We start from the raw sequence: 14,552 nt of genomic DNA on the forward strand, positions 1-14,552 counted from the left end.
ACCATTAAAAAAAACTCTGCTGACATGAAGGAGTTCAGTGAGCATTTTCTTTGTTAGTCACTGCAACACCTTACACATAGTCATTAATCTGTAATTCATGTGATCCATTGTTAATCTATCTGAGGTTAATTCATATGTTTTAAAAATCACATGGATGTGATGGGTCCAGTTTACACAGGTCACATGGTCATAGTCACATATAATTTTTAAAGTAAAGCTTACAGAAGTTAGTTAAAAAGGTAAGTGATTACTAGAGATCATTTTCTAGTTTGAAGTAAGAATTAGCACTAATGCAGTCACCTTTTGGGTCTGGATCTTTAAATATAACCTCAGTGTTTGACACAGTTGACCACAGCATTCTTTTAAATGGTCTTGAGAACTGGGTCAGTCTCTGAATGTGTTCTTATCTAGTTCCAAACAGTCAAGACATTACAGAGAAGAGTGTTTACATTAGTCTTAGTAATCATGCATCACAGATATGTGGCTTTTGTTTCGGAGTTGCAGTTGCTTTTCTCACTATGCATGCTGATATTATCACACAATACAATTTTCACAGTGGTAGTAAACAACTATGAATGTCAAAACACATGACATTCCTTGTCTGGAGTCTGCAAACAATAAATGGATGAATAATGATTTTTTTAATAAACTTAACAAAGAAACCCTTGGCCAAAAGAGATATGCTGCAAAGTGCTTCTTCAAAGAATCTGAAGGGACCAAATAAGAGGACAGAGACCCACATTTTAAGGCCTATTGGTAAGTAAGAAAGTAACTTTATTTCTATGGCACCTTTCAAAACCAAAGTTGCAAAGAGTTTCACGTATACACATAACTCCACATCGCCACAGTACCTTCACTGATTGAGGCTCAAAACCATACACCACTCACAATTAAACTATCTGTATATACAAAAAGATATTGTATATTGAGTGTATGTACTGTACATACATCTTAGAAACACTGTATATATGTATATAATGTATATACACACAGATCTATTTATTGTTTATATCATTCTTATTATATTTTATTAGATATTTTACTACATTCCCTTGTGCTGCTGTGTCAAATTGGATTTCCCCTATGGGGGATCAATAAAGGTACATCTTATCTTGTAAAAATACTATACCTTAAAATTTGGCAAGAATTTTAGGGAATGGTCAAACAGAGAGAATTAAAACAAAATGCATGAGGACAACATTGACAACCATTGTAATAAGTTATAAAAATGGCAGCCTATACAGGTACATACATACACTGACAACCTGTTTTTACATCCACTGTCAAGATTTTTAAAATTCTTGTATTCTGCACTACTGTGCATGCAACTATGGTATGTGTAAGGTTAGGGCAAAATCGTAGTTATAGCAAATAAACTATGGTTAAGGTAAAGCTAGGGTTAGGCAACTAAAACACTCTGTAAAGGTTGGGAAAACATCGCAGTTACGGTTAATAAAAAGCTGAATGTTAATGTTAATTGCAGGTCTGTGGTCTCCTGCATGAAAATTAGATGCGCTACACGCCCATCCACCACCCTTCACATCCTTATTTTCCACTTCACTACATAAAAGATACACTACTTGTTGCATTGGCACTGAACTTTGTTGAATGTAAATCGTAAGGTGTGAAATTGTCCAATATAGATGTAATTCCTAGGGATACTGGGCTGAGCACAATAGAACAAAATTTTAGCCAACAGGTAGCACATACAGAATAAATACAATCGGGCCAAGTATCAAGCCTTGTGGGACCCCACGTGACATAAGACCAGAGGAAGAAACAACCCAACAGCTACTATGTTGGTGTAGTTAGAATGGTATTATCACCTTTCCATATAAACCAAACTGAAAAACAGAATTCTGCAGAGCTCAAATTAACCTAGTCCACCCCACTTTGTGAGAATTCATTCATTAAACTCTAAGATTGTAATAATAATACAATAACATATTTATGTACACTTTGACCAAAGTTTCTCTGGGGAATTTTTCTCAACATGGCTCATTGCAACCACTTATCATCTTAGGGACTTCACTAGTCACAGTAAATGTGTAATTAATCAGGCTGCATCATAGTATTGATACCAGAGGTGGACAACACTGATTGGACAAGATGTACTGCTGATAAAAGTCTCTAATGGTCTGATCACAGTACATGCTGTCCCAGTCTCCATCTGTTGCAAAGTGATTCTCTGGCTCACAGGCCAGTCCCTGGTGTTTCCGTTATGAACCTCCATCCTCCCTTTCTCCCAGCAGTTTACTCTGCAGGCACACTGGGAAACAGCTGCATTTGGGTGGGTAAAAATAAAGCAAGGAAGAGTGGAGGGGAGTCTCCACATGTGGGAATAGCAGTTTTTTAAAGTTGGTATTTTGCCAAAACACCCATGGTGAGGTTATGTTTATCTGAGAAACTATTCTGGGAATTGCATTTCGTGTTTCCTGTGGTTCAGTGACAGCTCTTGATTTGGAAATGAATGGACTGTGCCACATTGAACAGGGGTTTTCCCTGCATTTAAGAACCTAATGGTTAATAGACACAACCCTCAATTACATACATAACAGATAAGCTAAGTGCTTCTAGAATGGACTACAAAGCAGATTTGTTTTTAGCTGTTTTGTTTTATCAGTTCACTGTTTATGCTGATGGGGAGAGGGCCATGGTGGTAACCACGAGGTGAAGTTATTCCTAAACAATCCACTTCCTGTCTGCAGGCCAACCACCAGTTGGTGTGCATCCTGTTTTGGAGTCCAGGGCACTGCAATGTAATTGCGTACACATTTTGGCCAATATACAAGGCCAATATTGACAGTTGTAGGCCAGTCAGGGTCATCCACCTATTATAAAGTTTAATCCATTACATAGTCAAGTCAAGTCAGTTTTATTTATATAGTCCAATATTACAAATTACAAATATTCCTCAGTGGGCTTTACAATCTGTACAGCATACGACACCCTCTGTCCTTAGACCCTAAATTCGGATAAGGAAAAACTCCCCAGAAAAAAACCCTTTAATAGGGAAAAAAATGGAAGAAACCTCAGGAAGAGCAACAGAGGAGGGATCCCTCTCCCAGGACAGACAGACATGCAATAGATGTCATGTGTACAGAATATACCAACATAGTAAAAGTACAGTAGGCCTATTGACAATCAGGATGACAAAATTATGTATAAAACATATATGAAGGGACTTCCTATAAGTCTTCAGTGAAACGGTTTGTTTTAATTAACAATACGTTGAATTTACACCGTAATCAATAAATCAACTTGAGCGGGCAGAAAAAGTCAGACAAAACAGATTTCTCGCGCATTCGGAGGTGAAGCTAGCAAGATGCCGTCCATGCCTTCTGCTCTCACATTGGAAACGCTCATTATGTAGCTGGAAAAATCCAGGAAAAGCATGACTGCGGAGCTCACCGCCGCTCTGAACAGGGTTCTCTCCCAGATTCATTCATCCCTTGAATCCATTACCACCACTGTGGTCAAGCACACCTCTACTATTTCAGAGATGGAAACAGCCCTTTTGACTCAATCAGACAACATTACAGGCCTGGAGCAAGAAGTAGTGGAACTATGGTCTAAGTTGGCTTCGATAATGGAGGAACAGGGCACACTTCAAGCTACTGTGGAGGACCTGATTTCTCACTCAAAGCGTCAGAACCTAAGCGTGATCGGCCTGCCCTAGGGCGTTAAGGCAAGAATCTGAGACAATTCATAGCAGATATATTCAAGGAGGTAGCTGGGGACTCACATACCAGACTCCTGCCCTGAACTGGACCAGACCCATCGCAGCCTCAGACTCAAGTCCTGTCAAGGATCTTGCCCTATGATAGTGCGTTTTCATTGCTACATCAACAAAGAGAGAGTGCTAAAATGGGCAAAGGAGCACTGCAATATGGACTATCAGTGTCACAGCATTAAGTTTTATGAGGATTTCAGCGCTACTGTGGCCAAGAGGCAAGCTGCTTTCAACAAGGTTAAATCCTTGCCTGACCTAAGCCTTGACTCCTTACTCCCGTTATGTTGTAGATGAGTGCTGCCGCCTACTGGTGGAAATCAAATTTTCATTAACCAGGAATGTGTGTGTCTATGTATGTATGTGTATGTGTACGTATATGTGTGTATATGCCTATATGGGATATATATATGCTTAATTCTGTGAAATAGTAGAGACCAGTTTATTCAAGTGATGGGTTTCTTTTATTTTTATTTTTGTTTTTATATTTCTAGTTGACTGTTAAAATGTTCATATGGCGTATATTCTGGATCGTCTGGAGGTGAAGTCCACTGCGTAGTAAATCGGTTGTGTGTAATCCACTCCTGCAACTCGTCTTGTTCTGTTATGGCGAGCTTAGGAAACGATTTACTGACTGGTTTTGAATTAAATCGTTGTCAAAATTTATGTTTGTGTTTTGGGGGAAATGTTTTGTTTATTGCTATGTACAGGGAGGATGCTTGCTTCATTTCTACTCTTATCATTAATATTTTTTCTAAATTAGATGTGATCAAGGAGGCAAAACTGAGATATCAGGATAGATTGGAGAGAGACCTCAGCAGCAACAACACCAGATATGTGGCAGGTGATCAAAAACATCACAGGCTACAAAAGCAGGATCATGTGTGAGGCCACGTTACCAGATGAGCTAAACACATTTTATGCTCGTCTTGATCTCCCCAACAAAGAGTCAGTTGTAAAGTCTACTCCGCCTTCAGAAGACCGCCATTGTCAGTATCCACAGCTGATATGAGAAGAATCCTGCTGAGAGTGAATATGAGTAAAGCTGCTGGGCCTGATATCATCCCTGGCCGTGTACTAAGAACATGTGCCAATCAGCTAGTTGATGTCATTACTGACATTTTTAACATATCACTGTCACAGGAAATTGTTCCCACCTGCTTCAAGACAGCCACCATCGTCCCTGTACCTAAACAGTCTCCAGTGTCTAGTCTAAATGACTACTGCCCTGTGGCTTTCATCCCCATTCTGGTGAAGTGCTTTGAGAAACTGGTTCTCCAGCACATAAAGAACATAATCCCAGCCAGCTTGGACCCTCACCAGTTTGCTTTCAGAACCAACAGATCCACAGAGTCTTCACACATCTTGAGAACAACACCTACATCAGAATGTTGTTTGTTGATTTCAGCTCAGCATTCAACACAGTCTGCCTCATGAAACTGATTGGAAAACTCAAGACTCTGGGCTTGAGTACCACACTCTGTAACTGGATATTGGACTTCCTTACAAACAGACCCCAGACAGTTCGGATTGGCAGTCACACCTTCTCTACTCTAGTGCTCATCACTGGAGCCCTGCAGGGCTGTGTGCTCAGTCCCCTCCTGTTGACGCTGTACACCCATGATTGCAGCCCCCACAACTCTGTTGTGAAGTTTGCGGATGACACCACCATCATCGGCCAGATTACAAACAACATTGAGACTTCATATCGGGAGGAAATCAACAATCTGGCAGAGAACAACCTACTGCTCAACGTCAGCAAAACCAAGGAGCTGATCATTGATTTTAGGAAAAAGGAGGCAAAGACACAGACCCCTATCTATATCAGTGGAGCAGGTGAATAGTTTTAGGTTCCTGGGAATCAGCATCACAGAGAACCTGACATGGTCCTCTCACATCTCCACAATGGTCAAGAAAGTGTTGGAGCAGAGAAGTTCAGGCTTGGGCCGAGGCGTAAGACTGGCTTCCTTTTCCAGCACTTTCCCAATAATTCAGATGAACAAAAACTGGAAACACTTAGAAGCATTGAACTCTGGAGAAGATCAGAGTTCAGTGCAACAGAGTTTATTCTTTCACGAGATCAACCCGTGCCAGCACCAGTACTGAACTAACTACCAAGCTCTGCACATTGTTTTTTATAGCCCAAATCGCCCCTCCTTCCCTGGTGGATTCTCCACCTACTTTTCTAGGAATAATTCAACTTTTCCAAAGAAATAATTGTGTCATGCTTCCGGAAAGTACAGAAAATCTTCCATGATCTCATCTTAACGGAGTAGCCAGGAGAGAACCTGATTTTTCTAGTCTCTTCCCGCAGGTTGTGAGACTAAATTCATCCTCAGCCCTCCACTATGACTTATTATTTATTCACTGAACTACTGTATATAATTTTTTTTGAGTAGCATAAAGGGAACTACAAAACAAAATCTCATTATACAACCCTGTGTTGTAAAATGATCAATAAATCTATCGTGTATCTTGCATATCATATCAATGATTAAAATCAATTTATCCCAGAGGAGAATGGGTCTTCTATTAGGCTGGTGAAGTAAAGCAATCCAGTGTTTTCACACCTTAAGGTTCTTAACACTGACATTGCTTTCCTTCAAGAGACCATAAGTGACCATAACAGAATGCGTAAACCTTGGATTGGGCAAATATTTCACGCAGCTTTTCACAGCAAATCCAGGGGCACTGCTATTCTGATTAACAAATGTATCCCGCTCTCCCCTACACAGATTGTACCTGACCCCGGAGGGTGCTGTATCATAGTAAGTGGCACTTTTTATTAGACCTCAGTTGTGTTGGTCAGTGTTCATGCGCCTAACTGGGACAACCCAAATTTTATGACCTGCCTTTTTTCCAATATTCCAAATCTGGATACCCATCATCTCATTTTAGGGGGGGACCTGAATTTAGTAATAGACCCCAAGCTTGACCGATCACATCCTAAAACACTTATGCCATGTTGAAGACACTGTTATCCCTTACGAGTCAGGTTGCATAGATCCCTGGCGTTTTCTTCACCCAGTCGCAGAAGAATTTTCCTATTTTTCTAAAGTACACCAAGCTTATTCTCATATTGCTTTTTTTTTGTAGACATGGCTCTTCTCTCTGCTGTGAAATATACTGAATATTCTGCTATTATTATTTCTGATCATGCCCCACACATTTTAGATTTAGTACTTTTGTCTAATACTAAGAGACAATAGAGGTTCAGTACAGGGCTACTAGCCAACGATGAGTTCTGCGATTATATTTTTAAAAGAATCAGTGTTTTCCGTGAGATTATTTGTTAGAGGACGACAATTATCATCTTATATTAGAAGACTTTTAAATATTGTGCTTTCTCACCTCTCAGGCTGCTGATATGGTTATATCGTTGGATACAGGAAAAGCCTTTCATTATGTTGAGTGGGATTGTTTGTTTTCTGTTTTGGGGAAATTTGGTTTGGGGTCTAAATTTATTTCTTGGATACGACCTTTATACACTGCCCCTACTGCTTATGTGACAACTAATTCTCAAAGGTCTGACTACTTCCCTCTAACAAGAGGAACCCGACAAGGTTGCCCACTTTCCCCCCTACTCTTTGCTATAACAATATAACATCTTTCCATTGCTCTCAAATCCTCCCCACTCTTCACTGGTATTTATAGAGCAGGACTAGAGCATCAAATATCTCTCTATGCTGATGACCTTTTGATATGTCACAGACCCAGGTAATTGTGTTAACGATATTTTACAAATCTTGACAACCTTTGGGTCATTTCCAGGCTATAAGTTAAACATCAGTAAAAGCGAGTGTTTCCCTATTAATGAGGCAGCCAAGCAAACTCCACCAGGTACCCTATCATTGTAATTGACCCACACTGGTTTTGTTGGTTATTTAGGTGTCAACATTGCTCACTCCCTTCCCTCTCTACATAAAAATAATTTTACAAAGTCTGATCTGAAGCACTGGGACTCTCTTCCTCTCTCTCTGATGGGCTACATCCTCAGTATTGTTTCTGGAAATTTTGACATTTTAACAACACAAAGACTTTACATTCTACAGTTACACACAGATTAACAGCTGCACCAAGATCAAAAAGTGACTGATGGTATGCCACACTTTTTGAGGGGTCACTGGTGTTCTACTGGCATACCACTCACCACCAGCAGATGACAATTCTAACTCAAATATGTCGCTTTTGTGATAACAGTATGCCTAATACACAGCATATCACTGCTGTTCTATTGGCATACACCACTTCTTACATTCAATATGAATAAAAAAGAATTACATTTTGACATACCAGATGGTGTAGTCCCTGGTGTAGAGTTAAAGAAGCCATTTTTGTGAAAAAAAGAAAACCCCTCTTTGAACAGAAATGGTGGTCTGAGATTCAACCTGCCAACGATCTACCACAGTGTATTATCACCATGGTCAAGCCAATCATATGCTAATCAGGTACTTAACAGTGATGAGGGAGGTGCAGCCAGAAAACAATGGGCCTGATTACTGATTACTGGGCCATTATGGAAACAAAAGAAGGTCAGTTTCAGGTGAAACTAGGCAGGGTAAACAGCAGAAACTCAGGAAGACTCCTTCCTGAGGGCGGGGCTTAAGTAACACAGAGTAGCTTAAATTTCTGAGTTCTCAGATCATTTTTCACAATTGAGAATGATTTCCGGATGGGAGCCGAAACATCTTGATTCTGAAAACAGTGTCCAGATGACTATGATTGAAACCTTTTCTACGATTTTGACATACCATAAATTCTTCCTTTATTTACCTCAGTGGCAGAGAGAACCAGGCCTTTAGTAGAGACAGGCCTTTATTTCTAATTTCACGTTCCCCAGTTAATACAAACTCAACACTTCCTCCAAGTTTACCTTTTGTTTTGATAAATTCAGTATAATGGCCGTTTCCACACTACTGCTTCCATCAGTACAGCTAGAGTCTTGTCTGGGGTTCCACTTTGCCTTTTTCCATGAATGAATGTCTTGCAGCCCTCCTTTTATAGGTAGGCTTTTAATGTGAAAAAGATCAGGAAGTTTTAAATTTTGTTGACAGTAGCTTAACATCAATTAGGAATACACAAAGAAGAAAAAAGAAGCAAATACAAACTTTGTCTAAATACCATGTTAGCTGTACAGTGCTAAACTGTAGCTACGGCTAGCCCCACTAACTTAGCTACCCAAAAAGTATCGCCTTCATCACATCAGTGACAGTTGCCTACAATGAGTGGCTGGTTATCTTCCAGTATAATGTTATGGTATTAACTACCACTACCTACTGTACTTGCCAGTGAAAAGTGGCACCTGTTGGTGGAATATAAGTGCATGCCGTTATAACATAGCACCCAGCAGCAACATACCAATAATGAGCAGTGGCATATACCAGTAAGAATCATCATAAACCACTGGGAGTGGTATATGTGACATACCCTTTTTATGTACCATGTGCTAGTAGAACAGCAGCAACATACCGCTAGTCAAAGTGGCATTGTCATGGTTTAAGGTTTTGGTTTAGGCATTTCCTGTTTTATTTTGACATACACTCTTCTCATGTGTCTTGTAGTTTTGCTTCCTGTCTTTGTGTGGTTTTGCCTCCAGTTTTGATTATCTGCCCCACCCTGATTAGTTTCCCCTGTGTCTTGTTATCTCCCCTCACCTGAATGTATACAGTATAGTCTGTGTGCTTTGCTTGTTTCTTTATCAGTTGGTCTTCATCCTACATGTCAAGCGTTCCTGCCCGTTTGTGTATTTTGGAATGTACTTTCTGCATGTCAGTTTTGGATTTTGATTCTGGATTGCTCCCTTGGACTTGTTTGCCTCTATTGGACTGCTCCCCTGTGACCATTGCCTGCCTGGATTCCATGTAAGCCTTTTTCCTGTAATAAATCATTGAACCACACCAGCTCTGCCTCGATTGTCTGCATTTGGCTCCAATCCCTTGTTTTCCCTGCTACCCTGCTTGACAAACTGTGACAGTCATATGACTAAGAATCCACATATGACTGGTACAAGAGTGGCACACTACCAGTATATGATAGTGAAAAGTGGTATCTACCAGTGGATTGACCTGCCATTTATAAATGCCATAAGCTAGTAGATAAGAAGCAGCATACCAATAATGAATAGTGACATACCATTCACAATCAGTATATACCACTGAAACAAATGTTGTGCACCATCAACCACTGTTAATTCTAAGTTTTGCTCCAAATGAAACTTGGCAGATTTTTTTAAAGGGAAACGCCACGGATTGTTAATAAAGATCCCATTATTATTAATGGGCGGCATTATTCTCCCTACTACTCAGCTTGAATACAAAAAAGAGCCAGCATTACACAAGTTTCATAATAGGAAGTATATGATCCAGCAGTTTTGGAGATTGATATGGGAACTAAAAGTCAGGATACCTGATGTTGACCGCTGTTTTTAAATGTCTCATTTCTGGAGGACTCCTTTATTAAAAGGTACAATGTGTAATTCCTGGCCACATGCTCCAAACAAATAGGGGACAGCATTGTGCAAGAATTGCATGATTTTCTAATTGCAGCGATGACACGGTTCAAGATTGTGTACAGTGTCTTCTAAAATGTATAGCGAACTTTCCAAACTTCCAGTCTTGCCTCATTTCATAACAGTAATGCCAAATGGTTACAACATGGTGAACCAATCGACATTTTTTCTGTCGGTCCATTCAATTTCAATTTACAGTCATCAGTTGTTTTTTTTAAAGCCAACCACTAACAGTAAGGCAAGAATATGCAAAATTCGACCAAACTTCTGAAACTCTGACAGATGGTAAAAATAAGACTAACTTAAAATCTTCATGTGTGGCGTCAGCCTACAGTATCCGTTATAGCTTGCTTAGCTCAGTTTTAGCAAGACCATAGTAGCAAGAAAACAGCCAAATCAAAACCATATATCGAGACCATTCGGAATGTTTTTTGATACATTTTGTGTTGTCATTAGTTGCACTAAAGATATGTTTCTCCAAATAGCCAATGTTAATGTTACTTACCACTCTAAAAGAAATGTTGCAAATTCAGCATCAAACCACATCTCCAGCAGTGGAAAGCCACACCAATATTTACTTTTGTTTTGCTTCTTTTTATATCACTTCTTTTCTTTGCCAACTTTGTGTTTCTGTGACACTAACCTGGGATGTACCTACAACTTGTCAAGCCCTCAGGGCAGCTCTACTTCTTCATCCTCACGTTGGACTAAGGGCAGACTGGACGCTACAGTGACTCACTGTCGTCTCTCAAGGCACAAGTGGTATTAAAACGCAGGACAGGCTGGGGCTAGCAGGTTAGCATGCTAATTTCAGTAGATATCTCTGCAACATAATACATAGACGTCTTTGACATGACATCAGAACTGTTACTTCTTCACATTCTGTTGATAGGCTAGTTAATTTTTTTAGTTTCATGTTTTCAATCTTACACATTGTACCTTTTAAGGCTGATCCCAATATTTTTTTACACTTTTGTAGGCACAAAAAAAATTCAAATCAACATGGATTTAGTATTTCTCCACCTCAAAGCAGATGGAGAAGCCACTGTATTTAGATCATCATGTAGGGATATAAAATTTACAGAAAATATAAATGAACAGTTAATTGAACAAGATTAATTCATGTAAAATAAAATGTGAAAAACTGTAAAAAATGAAAATATGAATCAGCTTAAAATGACTCACATTTAGAGTAAAACTGCAATTTCAAACTCACCTTTTCTATAGGAGCTCACTAAAACACCTGAAAGAATAAGATATTCAAACTCAAAATGAACATGAGACAATCACTTTCTTTCTTGGTGTGGATGAACATGTACTTGAGATTTGCCAATGGTCTAGTAATCAGATCCCTGCCGGTATCATGCCCCACAGTTCCATCTATGACCTTTGTAAATATAGCCTGGCTAAGCCAAACACCTGTGATCTGTCTGTCAGAAGCACAGAGAGGGCAACAGGCTGCAAGAGCATACACACAATTAATAAGGTTACAGAACATCATGCAGTCCCTACAGCCATGACAGTCTACGGTACACATGTATGACCTTTGAGGATACAAACACCATGCTATACCATGGCATCATATGCCATTAAAGGACATCATTTTATACACGTATACAAGTTTTCATGATTTTCTTTTCATATATTAAGGCTTAGGGTAAGAATTTTCTCCATTATGTTTGCAAATACTTACTGTGGTTATAAAAGTTGAATTGAAGCTTTGGGTGGTTGAAAGTGTTTTGATAGGTAGTTGTAAGGATATTCAGGGTGATTGTTAGGGTGTTCTGTTGTTGTTTAAACTGCAGATTTAATCACTAAATTATTAAATTTAACCACAGGAACCCAAATATTAAGAATGTCTTGCATTAACAGTTTTGATGATGTGTATGGAGCAAAAATGCAATTCTTCTCTTCATTCCTAGCTATAACTAATCCATCTTAAGAATCTAAATTACAGAAAATAAAGGCATGGATTATAAAATGACATAGGTTGCTTGATACATGAAACAACATTTGTGTGGATAATTAAAGTCCAGTTTACATTATCATGTAGTTGCCCTGCTGCTGGAAACCAGGTTAATGAGAATGCTGAGAGTGAACCGAAACAGTAAAGTTGGGGGCCATAAAACCAAAACAATGAGCTAAAAAAAGCTAAAAAGTAGAAGGGGAACTGCAGAGCTGGCGATAATTCTCTGTGGGTCCATCACTATATGCGACCCTTTTCACAATCAATATAGTAATTTGATCCATTGTTAATATAAAAATATTGATTAGTGCAACTTTAAGTAGTTTTATTTGCATAACTTTAACCATTCCTTAACTACACTGTTGTTGTTCCACACACACAGATATTACTGGTTTATTCATTGATATATCGTTTTTATTATCAATAGACTACAAGCGATACTTTACACAGTCACTGTGTACACCATTGTTCAAGTAAAAATATTGTTGAGGGCAGCTCTAAAGTTAGTCTAATAGCAGTGATAGAAATAGCAGCAGCAGGAGGCTAACAGTTGTATTGTAGATAGCTGTGAAATCAACAGCTTTAAGTCAACAGTTCACTTCCCTTGAGGCAACTGGTGTTGATCATGTGACCTGGTAAGCTTTGAGTTTTTGCAACCCAGAGTCAGTACTGGGGACAACAGCTGGCTGTGGTATTTGACAGTGTTTGACCCAGCTCTGAGGATACTTGTGTGTCTGGTGACAGGCCATCACAAGGCTGTCATGACCGTCAGTCATCTCTGTGTCTCTGCTGGAGCACTGAGCCTGGGCACAGCGCTGTAAACTTCTCACTGGAGGAAAAGGACAATGAAAGCACTCAACAGTGACTCAGACGAAAACACAACAACAACAAAACAGCTGATATTCCACCATTTCTGTTTTCTGACTATAACAACTTAAAAGGTATATTTGTTCTCACAAAAAAAGTTTTGGTGGTTCAGGACATGTTAAGTCTAGCTTTGCATAAAGACTGGGAGCAGGGGGAAACAGTTAGCCTAGCTTCATCAAAAGTGAAAAAAATATACTTTCTGGTTGTTGGTCAAGAAATAGCTCCAACAGGTAAGCTAACTTGTCGGTCCCTTCCCCCTGCTTCCAATCTAGGATTTCTCAAAATTGTGTAATTTGCCACACTTTAATGTAATAGAGGAAGTTTGCCACACACTAAATTACTGGTCTTGTTATAGTCATAACAAACAATTACATTTGTCAAAACATCAAAGACACTATATGGCTAAAAGTATGTGGACACTCCTGTCCACAGTGTACTTTTGCTCTGAGGCTATTTTCCTGGTTTGGGCCCCTTAGTTCCAATGAAGGAAATCTTAAAGCTACATAAACAATGCTATTTTAGACAACAGTTGTGTCAACAGTGTGTTTGTCCCTTTCCTGTTTCAACATGACAATGCCTCTGTGCACAGGGTACCTGCATGTGGTTGTTGGCAATATGATGTAAATTTGTTAGGTAACTTGCACTACTAAAGTACAACAAGAACTGAGGCGGTTGTGCTCACATTGTACATTTTCCTAAATAAAGTTGTGTTCCTGTCAAATTACCACAAACTAACTGACATACAGAAACCTTGGGGCCAGGTAGTATTACTCCAGCAAAGGAGTATTGGTTGGTATTTGATTGTCTGGGCATATGATGAAGCTGCCATGTGTAATCTGCTGTGTGCTCGATACTTAATACAGACTTGGAGGTGAAAAGGTAAATACTAGAGTGCGACTGATACTACGATTTTTTACACCACTACCGATATCAATGTTGCATGTATGTTAATAAAGAATTGCATATGGACTGGACTGGGACTTGACTGATCAAATGACAGTGCTATTCTAAAAACAACCCACAAGCTCAATTTTAATATTCTAAATGACAATTGAAAAGTTGATTTGTTAGAAACAAATTACTATAAGTTTGATATAAGAATGTTTTTTCAAAAGATGCATAATGATACTACTACTAGGAAATGTCTCTCCACCTTATACTTGACATGTCAAGGAGGTGGCCTAACAATATTGTTAACCTTATACATAGTATGAATTAAGTTACCTTCGGGTACGCATTTCAGACTCAAGACGAGTTAATTGGGGACGGCTTGTTCAATTGGGGACAAAAGCCGTGTCCCCAATTTGGAAAAAGCAGATTTTTGGGTCAGTGGTTAAGATCAGGGTAAGGGTGAGGGATATGCAAGGAGTGGTTACGGTTAGGGTTAGGGTAAGTCTCCAAGAAATGAATGTAAGTCTATGTAATGTCCCCAGAAATGAAAACGTGTGTGTGTGTGTGTGTGTGTGTGTGTGTGTGTGTGT

At 39.3% G+C, this 14,552-nt stretch overlaps 1 protein-coding gene across 1 annotated transcript in view; it reads right to left on the minus strand.

Moving 5' to 3' along the window:
* ehbp1l1a (EH domain binding protein 1-like 1a) overlaps positions 1-11,529 on the minus strand; it is a 69,151-nt gene extending 57,622 nt beyond the window's left edge. Inside the window, exon 1 of the mRNA XM_044185176.1 lies at positions 11,455-11,529. The gene's annotated coding sequence lies outside the window, so the exon portion shown is untranslated. The remainder of the gene's footprint in view (positions 1-11,454) is intronic.
* Between the last annotated feature and the right edge of the window lie 3,023 nt (positions 11,530-14,552).

This window comes from Siniperca chuatsi, linkage group LG22 (genome assembly GCF_020085105.1).
Source record: "Siniperca chuatsi isolate FFG_IHB_CAS linkage group LG22, ASM2008510v1, whole genome shotgun sequence".
Lineage (NCBI taxonomy): Eukaryota > Metazoa > Chordata > Actinopteri > Centrarchiformes > Sinipercidae > Siniperca > Siniperca chuatsi.